Genomic DNA, 11,294 nt, shown 5'->3' with positions numbered 1-11,294 from the left:
CACTTGGTGGTTAATGCAGAAGGATGGGGATGTTCAATGTGTACCACAAGGGAATTTGATGCTGGGGGAGTGCAGTCAATAATTTTATGTATCTATATATATATGTTTGCATGTGTGGTGTATTTTAGTTATTATAGTTATACATTTAGTTATGTTACACGCAATTCTACTATTTAGCTATCATAGTTTTACATATGTGTATATATGTGTATATATATTAACCATGATGTAATAATGTAGAATAAGGGGTGGAATGTCATGGTTTTGTAATTTTGTAATTTTGCTATCAGTATTCCAAATCATAACATCATGTAAAGTATGGATACTTCTATTGAATGTGCAGTCCACAGAAGAAGACTACATATCCCAGAGAACAACAGGGGTAATAATAAGTCACGGGACCAGGACGCTATATAATCTCGTTCCCAGGCTGGAGTGCCCTCCTTCTTCTCTCGAACTTCTCGGAGAGTGGGAAGCGTTCCAGCCGTGTCGCCTAGAGTTCACAGTAGGCCTCTCGGTTTTCAGGTACTCTCTCTCTCTCTCTGTTTGTTCGATTTGTTAGCCTCAATTATATTATATTGTGTTATCTTGTATTTCGATATCATTTTTAGTAAATTAAGTTTTTCCTCCTTACATTGCCGCTGTTTTTATCCCATTGCCCTTTTCAACCTCCTTTCCAGGCCCCGGGAGATGGGGGGCACGGAGTGGCTTCCCCTGTCACGGGCATAGGTAAATCTAATTAACCCTTGACAATAGTGATAACTATAACTCCTCTCCTTTTATCTCTCTTAGCAAATTGCTTTGTTACAAGCCACAAGTTGTACTTTTTTTTTCACAATTCTCTTCCTCATACCACAGGGAATGTGCAGTGCACAAAGCACTGTGTGCTGCTGAGCCACATGTTGGGTTCAATAACCACCATCATTTTGGTGCCTGATGTGAGTCTCCAGGGGTTGAGATAACAGCATATCTGTCCAGAGCGAGTTAACACAGGGCTTTGTGGGAGTTGGAGAACTGCAGGCCGTGATGCTGATAGTTTCCCTATGTGTGGAGCTTGTTGAGTCTTCTCATTAAGCTTCACTGCACAGCTTGTTGCTTGCTTCTTGTTTGCCCTGTTGCATTATTTTTCAACTCTGGATGCTGGATTAGGGTATTCATTTTGCTATGCTTTTTTACCTTGGTTTGTATCATGATAAAACTGGCAGCTGACAAAGTGAAATTTTGTGCACATTCAGCTCTGTGGTCATCTTTGGCTTTTAGAAATAATATTGTCAATATGATTAGGAATTATGCATTTTACATAGTCTTTTCTGGGAGCCCAGGAGAGTTCAAGGAGTGACTGAATATTGTGTTGAGGGACGTGGTTTAGTGGGAGCTATTGGTAATAGGTGAACGGTTGGACTGGATGATCTTTTAGGCCTTTTCCAACCTTGCTGATTCTATTGCTCTAGGATTGAGGTTAAACATTATTCCGGAATATCAGTGAGAGATCTGCCCCAAGGTGAGAAGGCTCTGCATGGCAGGGGGTGTGGGACGGTCTGGGCAGCTGCCTGGAGCGGTGGGCGCCCCCAGGGCTTTGGAACTTCATCTCCGAGCAACTGCAGGATCCTGAGAAACTGGTAGAATATTGGGGGCAGGTCTGCTGTGGCTCTGGTAACCCCCAAGAGGCATACGTGACTGCAGTGTGCCAGATCCAGAGAGCTGGAAATACTGACAGTGCTGCAGCCTCTGCAACTCCTGGCACAGACCCTGCAGCAGTTCCAAGGTTTTGCTACACGTCCTGCGGTTTCTCCACGCTCTGGACAGATCCAGCTGTCACTCCACCCTTCAAAATGAGCTCTGCAGTCACTCCTGCTATGGGTCCTGTAGCTGTTCCAAGTATGGTAATAAGAAAATGAAACAAATTCCTCCAAAGGGAGGTGCACTCTCCCAGGAGGTACAGCACTGTGGTCACTCCAACCCCTCCAATGAGCCCATTGGCTGCTAAATCTTAGTCACATGTCCTGTCGTGGTCCCAGCTCTGACAATGAACACTGAGGTAACTTCAACTCCTGCAACAGCCAGACAGTCACTTCAGCTCCTACAGTGAACCCTCTGGCTGTTAAAACCCCTGCAACTAGTCCTGGACTTGCAAACAGATATGCATATGTACTAGTATCTGTGCATATGTGTTTGCAACTGCATATTTTGTATATGTGTGAAAATATACTAAATATATTATATATGTATAAATACATATGCCATAATTATTATCCTTTTCTTTTTCTCTTTGTCTCAGCCCATTAACTTTAAACCACAGCACTGCCCCGAGACGCTTACAGATCACCTTGGGACTATTCAATTTGATCTGGTCACACACTGAAGAGCACCAGAAGATCTTGAGGTTTTCTCAGGGAGCAGCTCCTGAGGTATATTCCTTACACCAGCCTTGGAAGAGGCCTCCCTCCAGTTCTCTGGTCCTGCTCTAAAGGGGCCCTCTTGTTATGGAAGTGCCTGCAAGGAGACCAGCTCTGACAGACCTGTTCATATTGCTGGCTACACACTGCAGCCCTGGATTGCTGCTGTAGAGGCAACAGGACTGTCGTGAAACACACAAGACCTTCAGGACTGCACAAATGAGAGGGCTTGAGAGCATTGTGGTGGTTTTCAGAAATGAAAAGAGCACGTTGAGCTGCTGTCTGTGGCTGTACCTCCCCAAATCCAGACAAAGAAGGAAAAAAGAAATGCTAAGTAAAAGTCTATTTTGAAACCTTTTTAGGTATCTTTTAACATATTCGTGGAATCTGAATACATGTTTACATGAGCTCTTGGAGTGAAAAAATGGAAATTAGGTAGGAAAAAAGCGTAATATATTTTTACTTATAAGTTCAATAACATTTTTTTTGCACGTTGCTAAATCTCACATAATCAAACAATCAAATATGTATAAAACATGAAGAACCATCACTGGGAATCCTATGAGGAAGTTTTGCATTTTATGGAATCTGGAATAGTGCTTATTGCAACACCTTCCTGAGAGCGTGCTTGATCTCCATGTTCCTCATGCTGTAGATAATAGGGTTCAGTGTTGGAGGAACCACTGCGTACAGAAGTGCCACTGTCAGATTCAGGAGTGGGGAGGAAATGGTCGGGGGCTTCAGGTAGGCAAAAATGCCAGTGCTGACAAATAGGGAGACCACAGCCAGATGAGGGAGGCACGTGGAGAAGGCTTTGTGCCGTCCCTGCTCTGAGGGCATCCTCAGCACAGCAAGGAAAATCTGCACATAGGACACAACTATGAAAACAAAGCATCCAAAGGCTAAACATATACTAAAAATGAGAAACACAACTTCCCTGAGATTTGATTCTGAGCAGGAGAGCTTGAGGATCTGTGGGATTTCACAGAAAAACTGGTTGACAACATTGCCTAGGCAGAGAGGCAGTGAAAATGTACTGGCAGTGTGCAGCAGGGAATTGAGAACCCCAGTACCCCAGGCAGCTGCAGCCATGGTGGCACAAGCTCTGCTGTCCATCAAGGTCCCGTAGTGCAGGGGCTTGCAGATAGCAACATAGCGGTCATAGCACATGATGGTGAGAAGGGAATACTCTGCTGAGATGAAGAAGAGAAAGAAAAAGAGCTGTGCAGCACATCCTGCATAGGAGATGGCCCTGTTGTCCCAGAGGGTGTTGGCCATGGCTTTGGGGAGAGTGGTGGAGATGCAGCCCAAGTCGAGTAGGGCCAGGTTGAGGAGGAAGAAGTACATGGGGGTGTGCAGGCGGCGGTCGCAGGCTACGGCTGCGCTGATGAGGCCGTTGCCCAGGAGGGCAGCCAGGTAGATGCCCAGGAAGAGCCAGAAGTGCAGGAGCTGCAGCAGCCGCGTGTCTGCCAACGGCAGCAGGAGGAACTCGCTGATGGAGCTGCTGTAGGGCATCTGTTCTTCCTTGCCTTGGAGTCCTGCTCAGAGTGCAGAAGGTAATGACAAGTCCAGACCATTCTCAGAGACACTCCTCCTGCTATACTATGAAATGTTTTTATTCTCTTACAGCAGTGTACATTTAGCGCCATTACTTACATTTTATTACATGTATTTCAGCATTCCTTAAGCAGAAGCAGCATATGAAGCTCTAACCTTCCTCTTCTTTTCATATCCCTTCTTCCTGGACATTTTCATCTGTTTCAAGTCTCATATATTTACCCCAAGTGCTCTTAGAGCCCCCTACAACTGCTTCTGTGGCATTCAGTTTCAGATAGAAAATGCTGCCTGTCTCTAGGATAAGTCAATTAATCATTCCTACAGAAAATGATAATTCCATCCTTCGAGAAAGGAAAGATTGAAAGCACACCATGTGTAACTGTTCTCAAAACAAGCAATTGACTGACAAAAAATTCTCAGAACTCCTATTGCCCCTTTTAGATTTCTGACTCCAAACCTCTTTGCCTCAGAACAGGAAATGGAAACACCCTGCCTTGGCTCTCCTCTTGCTAAGGGCTCTCAGAAACATACTGTTGTGCAGTGGAGCTGTGATCCCCTGCCCCAGGCAGCAGCTGTGGCAGCACAAGCACTGCCGGGGGGCTTCTTCCCCCCACACCACAAATCTCCCCACAGAGCCCTTGGCAGCTCCCCAGGCAGGCTGAGTGCTGAGCCTGGCAGGTGGCAGAGTCCAATACCTGGCACACAGCCCCTGGGGCACAGCAGGGACCCTGCTCTGCAGGACAGCCCTGGGCACCCGCCTGCAGCTGTGCTGGGACACGCAGCCCTCAGCGCTGTGCTCTGATGCTGCAGCACGGAAGCCCTCAGCTGGAGCAGAAGGCTTTTTCCACAGTAAAGGAACATGCAGTGCCTACATCCAGATCTGCTATGGGATATCCCAAATTAAGTTAACCCTCAATGAAAAGCAGCTCATGGTCTGCAGTGAGACTTACCTTGTCATGGTCTGTGAGCAACGCTCCTGCAGAGAGCACGCAGCCCTCTCACACCACACACATCCTGCAAGCTCTCTTCAGTTTCTCTCCTTCTGTCAGCTGCAGGTTGTGCTCTGCACAAGAGCTGCTCCTGGACACAGCTGTCTCTCTGTAGCTCTGCCCACATTTATGAGCTCCCTGTGTCCCAGGTGCCTCGAAAAGCAAGCAGCAGATGATGTCATTTTTATCATTCCCACTCAACTCCCCTGTCATTTCCCTGGTTACTCATGGACAACAGCTCCTGAAAGACAACAGCATCATGACTGTGCGTTGAAATTCGCTCAATTAACCACCACATGTCCAGTGGTCAGTGACTGATTGGAGACATATGGGGAGTACTAATAGAGTTTGTTTGATGAAGCACAAAGGGCAACCAGTGAAGGACGGGGAGGTTTGGACTTTCCCTGTGCAGGACAGTGATCCAGCTGACGCAGTGCAGGAGTCTCATCCCTTGACAGAAATTCTGGAACTGAAAGGGGATTCACCTCCCCACAGAACCACAGGACCTGGGATTCCTCTGGTTGAGTTCAGAAGTGCACAAGGAGTTGCCTGCATGTGAGCTCCTGCTCCGAGTCCTCGGTCCTTCAGCTGGGAGGCAGCTGCTCACACACAGACACTGGGTGATGCCCAAGGTGCCTGGGCTGCTCCTGATGTGTTCCAGTGCTTGTAAACCGTGTGGGAAGTCTCTGATATAGACACCTCTTTCCTGGGCATAAGCTGAGGGCCAGAGAGGGGATAGCACCGGCTGTCTGGTGAATTCACATGCAGCTGCAAGAGCAGCACCGGGCCTTCAGCAAAGCCATGCCCAATGTTGTGTCCGTGGTGCTACGTTACCTCCAAGACCCACGATGGCTCTAATATCTGTGTGCCACCTTCTGCACACTGATACCATAGATGAGCTTCAGGCCTGAGCTCCTGTTTGGACCATAGAGACACAGTTAAATCGCTTCCACAACTTCACTGTAGCGCAAGGGGGATACAGAGTCTTTGCAATGGTTGGGTGAGGAGTCAAGGAAGGGCGATTGCCCTCTATGAGAGTGCACTGAGCTCTTCCTGGGGATGTAAGAGCAGCCAGCTCAGAGCTAATGGAAATGGCAAAGTGTCACAGTTTGAACGAAAAATCCACCTGCGTCTGTGACAGGGGGCCGTGGGCCCCGGAAGGGCCCCAGGCCAAAAGGAAAAAGTTAATTAGGAAAAGAAAACAGCGGCAACGATCTAAGGAGGCACACTTATTTACTAATTACTATATCGAAATACAGGATAACACAATATAATACAATATAATTGAAAATTGAGCTAACGAATCAAGCAAAATAGGAGAGAGAATGAGTCCCGTAACCGAGAGGCCTACTGTGAAATCTAGGCGAACGGCTGAAGGCTCCCACACACTCCCCTGAACACCAGAACTCGAAAGAGGTCAGTCTATTCTGCGACCAAGTTAATATAGAGTCCAGGTCCCGTGACCTATCGTGTTGTTCTCTGGGAGATGTAGTCTTCTTCTGTAGGTTGCAGATTTAGTAAAATTATTCATGCTTTATATGATGTTATGATGTGGAATACTGATAGCAAAATTAAAAAAATTATTAAACCATGACATTCCACCCCTTATTCTACATCATTACATTATGTTTATACATACATACACAGTCATACGTATAATTATGAATAATCAGCAACCTTATTTTCTCAACAATTTATATTTATTCCATACAAATCCTTAAGTTGAGAACCAAACTCTATTTATTAATTTTGAGAAAATGGCAAAACTGCCAGAAAAAGGAAAACATGACAGCGCTGGAGGAGAAAGGCAGCGCTAGTAGGGCGTCCCCCAGATCAAGGTGCACTCATCCTTTCCCAGCCACCACAGCAGTCTTCCTTTTGACTTAAACTTCTTGCCATGTGTGCTCTACACATGCATGGCTAGTGCACAATATAGAGTCCAGATGGAAAACTTGCCTACAGAATGCCTAATTAAGGAATATAGAAAAAAAAGGCATTTCCTTAACATTAATCCACTCTGTCTTAAGTCCTGTACCTAATTGAACATTCGTCAAATATTTTCTGAGACTCTACCTATATATCTACTAGAAATCATTGTCTTGACTGTCATGGTTTTGTAATTTTGTAATTTTGCTATCAGTATTCCACATCATAACATCATGTAAAGTATGGATACTTCTATTGAATGTGCAGTCCACAGAAGAAGACTACATATCCCAGAGAACAACAGGGGTAATAATAAGCCACGGGACCAGGACGCTATATAATCTCGTTCCCAGGCTGGAGTGCCCTCCTTCTTCTCTCGTACTTCTTGGAGAGTGGGAAGTGTTCCAGCCGTGTCGCCTAGAGTTCACAGTAGGCCTCTCGGTTTTCAGGTACTCTCTCTCTCTCTCTGTTTGTTCGATTTGTTAGCCTCAATTATATTATATTGTGTTATCTTGTATTTTGATATCATATTTAGTAAAATAAGTTTTTCCTCCTTAGATTGCCGCTGTTTTTATCCCATTCCCCTTTTCCCCCTACTTTCCGGGCCCTGGGAGGGGGGGGCACGGGGTGGCTTCCCCTGTAATGGGCATAGGTAAATCTAAGTAACCCGTAACAGAAGGGAACAGAGTGAGGACAGCTGACTGAAAGTGGCCAATGGGACGTTCTCTATCAGCTGACAGGAAGCATAAATTGTATTGAAAGGGGTGGGAGTTCATCTCAGTCTCTTCAGTGCCCAGGGCCCAGCTGAGCATCAGTCTCGTGGTGCTGAGCAAGTAGCAAGTAGCAAGTAGCAACTGAGCAAGTGCATCAGTTGTTACATACAATTCCATATCAACAGATATTTAGTGATAACTATAACTCCTCTCCTTTTATCTCTCTTAGTAAATTGCTTTGTTATACTCACAAGTTGTACTTTTTTTTTCCCCAGTTCTCTTCCCCATTCCACTGGGAATTGAGCAGTGCTCAAAGCACTGTGTGCTGCTCGGCCACGTGTTGGTTTCAACAACCACCATCATTTTGGGGCCCTATGTGAGGCTCCAAGGGTTGAGATAACAGCACATCTGACCAGAGGGAGAGAACACAGGGCTTTGTGAGAGTTGGAGAATTGCTGGCCATGATGCTTTTTGTTTCCCTATTTGTGGAGCTCATTCAGTCTTGAACAGGCATTACACAGGCAATGCACAGCTCCTTGCTTGCTGCTTGTTTTCCCTGCTGCACTGACTGCCAACTCTGGGGGCTGGATTAGGATATTTATTTTGGTATGCTTTTTGACTTTGGTTTATATAGTGATAAAATTGTCAGCTGACAAAATGAAGTTTTGCACACATTCATCTTTGAGGTCATTCTTGAGTTATGGAAGTAACACTGTCTATAAGGTTAATAATTACACACTTTACATTGACTCCTCAGGGAGTCTGGCTACGGAGCAGAGAAAGGAGAACACTTTCCAGTAGTCCCTCAGACTCGCTCTCACTTCTTTTTGTCCTGGAGATCGAGAGCTAGTTCCAATAGCTCCTGAGGATTTTGACAGTGCCAGCAAGGAGACCAGCTCTGACACAGACGTTCATATTGCTGGTTACTGACTGCAGCCCCGGAGTGCTGCTGTAGAGACAACAGGACTGTCATGAAACCCTCAAGACCTTCAAGCCTGCACAAATGAGAGGACTTGAGAGCACTGTAGAAGTGTACCAAGAGCAGGAATGAAAAGAGCCCCTTGTGCTGCTTTCCGTGGCTGCACCTCATCCAGGTCCAGACAAAGTATGAAGAGAGAAGAGCTAAGGAAAAGTCTATTTTGAAAAATTTTTAGGTATTTTTTAACCTATTCAGGGAATCTGGTTCCATATTTACACGAGCTCTTAGAGTGAGAAATTGAAAAGTAGGTAGGAAAAAAGTGAAATAAACTTTATTTATATGTTCAATGACATATTTTTGCAAGTTGCTATATGTTGTATTAGGCGAGTGTGCGCTTTTCGGGCTGTGACGAGATAGGTCCATCCCCATGCCATCAAGATGTATACGTTTCCAGTGGGCATACACGAAGGGCATAGGGTATATATACGTGTGTTAGCTTCAATAAATCGCCATTTTACTGCTCATCATATTGGTGTCATATCAGTAATTGGTCAAGCTGCAAACTTCCAGAGAACACTGACAAGATAAAGGTAACAGCTATAGCACATACAATCAAATAATCTAAAATGCTTAAAACATAAAGAACCATCTCTGGGAATCCTGTGAGGAAGGTGTGTACTTTATTGAAGATGGTATAGTGTGTATAGCAACACCTTCCTGAGAGCGTGCTTGATCTCCCTGTTCCTCATGCTGTAGATAATAGGGTTTAGAGTTGGAGGAACCACCGAGTACAGAAGTTCCACTGTCAGATCCAGGAGTGGGGAGGAAATGGATGGGTGCTTCAGGTAGGCAAACGCACCAGTGCTGAGAAACAGGGAGACCACGGCCAGGTGAGGGAGGCACGTGGAGAAGGCTTTGTGCCATCCCTGCTCTGAGGGCATCCTCAGCACAGCAAGGAAAATCTGCACATAGGACACAACTATGAAAACAAAGCATCCAAAGGCTAAACATATACTAAAAATGAGAAACACAACTTCCCTGAGGTAGGAGGCTGAGCAGGAGAGCTTGAGGATCTGGGGGATTTCACAGAAAAACTGGTTCACAACATTCCCTTGGCAGAGAGGCAGTGAAAATGTGTTGGCAGTGTGCAGCAGGGAATTGAGAACCCCAGTGCCCCAGGCAGCTGCTGCCATGGTGGCACAAGCTCAGCTGTCCATCAAGGTCCTGTAGTGCAGGGGCTTGCAGATGGCAACGTAGCGGTCATAGGACATAATGGTGAGAAGGGAATACTCTGCTGAGATGAAGGAGAGAAAGAAAAAGAGCTGTGCAGCACATCCTGTGTAGGAGATGGCCCTGGTGTCCCAGAGGGCGTTGGCCATGGCTTTGGGGAGAATGGTGGAGATACAGCCCAGGTCGAGGATGGCCATGTTGAGGAGGAAGAAGTACATGGGGGTGTGCAGGCAGCGGTCAAAGGCTACGGCTGTGCTGATGAGGCCGTTGCCCAGGAGGGCAGCCAGGTAGATGCCCAGGAAGAGCCAGAAGTGCAGGAGCTGCAGCTGCCGCGTGTCTGCCAACGGCAGCAGTAGGAACTCGCTGATGGAGCTGCTGTTGGACATCTGCTGTTGTTGGGCTTGGAGTCCTGCTCAGAGTGAAGAAGATAATGACAAGTCCAGACCATTCTCAGAGACACTCCTCCTGCTATAATATAAAATGTTTTCATTCTCCTACAACAGTGAACTTTTAGCACCATTACTTGCATTTAATTTCATGTCGTTCAGCATTCCTTAAGCAGAAGCAGCATATGGAGCTCTGACCTTCCTCTTCTTTTCTTCTCCCTTCTCCCTGGATATTTTCATCTGTTTCATGTCTCATATCTTTACCCCAAGTTCTCTTAGAGCCCCGTACCCCAGCTTCTTTGGCATTCACTTTCAGTTAGAAAATGCTGCCTGTTTCTAGGATAAGTGAATTATTCGTGCCTACAGAAAATGATGATAATTACAACTGGTTCCATCTTCTGAGAAAGGGGAGACTGAATGCACATCACGTGTGACCGTTCAGGAAACAAGCAATATATTGAGGAAAAATTCACAGATCTCTGATAGCTCCTTTTAGATCTCTGTTTCCAATCCTCTTTTCCGCAGAACAGGAAATGGAAACGCCCTGCCTTGGCTCTCCTCATGCAAAGCAACCTCAGAAACATCCTGTTGTGCAGCGGAGCGGTGATCCCCTGCCCCAGGCAGCAGCTGTGACAGCACAAGCCCTGCCGGGGGGCTCCTTCCCCTCACACGTCTCCCCGCAGCACCCTGGGCAGCTCCCCGGGCAGGCTGAGTGCTGAGCCTGGCAGGCGGCAGAGTCCCATACCCGGCACACAGCCCCTGGGGCACAGCAGGGACCCTGCTCTGCAGGACAGCCCTGGGCACCCGCCTGCAGCCCCAGCTGCACAGCCTGCAGCCGTGCTGGGACACACAGCCCTCAGGGCTTTTCTTTCATACTGCAGCACGGAAGCCCTCAGCTGGAGCAGAAGGCTTTTTCTACAGTAAAGAAACATGCATTGCCTGAAGCCACATCTGCAGTGGGATGTCTCAGTTTAGTTAACCTTCAATGAAAAGCAGCTGCATGGTCTGCAGTGAGACTTACCTTGTCATGGTCTGTGAGCAACACTCCTGCAGGGTGTTACAGTCCGCTCATACCAGACACATTTCTGTAAGCTCTCTCCAATTTCTCTCCTCTTCTTCTGTCACCTGCAGGCTGTGCTGTGCAGAAGAGCTGCTCCTGGGCACAGCTGTCTCTCTGC

The 11,294-nt window shown here is 46.7% G+C and overlaps 1 protein-coding gene and 1 long non-coding RNA gene across 3 annotated transcripts in view; one reads left to right on the top strand and one right to left on the bottom strand.

Annotated features, from left to right (window-relative positions):
• LOC116652619 (E3 ubiquitin-protein ligase Itchy-like) overlaps positions 1-11,294 on the bottom strand; it is a 260,369-nt gene that overhangs the window by 25,997 nt on the left and 223,078 nt on the right. The gene's annotated exons all lie outside the window — the stretch shown is intronic.
• On the top strand, positions 229-2,749 carry LOC146754746 (uncharacterized). The gene is made up of 2 exons (XR_014938700.1): positions 229-525; positions 2,279-2,749. It is a non-coding gene; the product is annotated as an uncharacterized LOC146754746 (long non-coding RNA).

This window comes from Coturnix japonica, chromosome 38 (genome assembly GCF_054131305.1).
Source record: "Coturnix japonica strain WE chromosome 38, WE-NBRP24, whole genome shotgun sequence".
NCBI classification, from domain to species: Eukaryota; Metazoa; Chordata; class Aves; order Galliformes; family Phasianidae; genus Coturnix; species Coturnix japonica.
The sequence above is the reverse complement of the archived record's forward strand: the minus strand, read 5'-3'. Positions and strand labels throughout refer to the sequence as shown.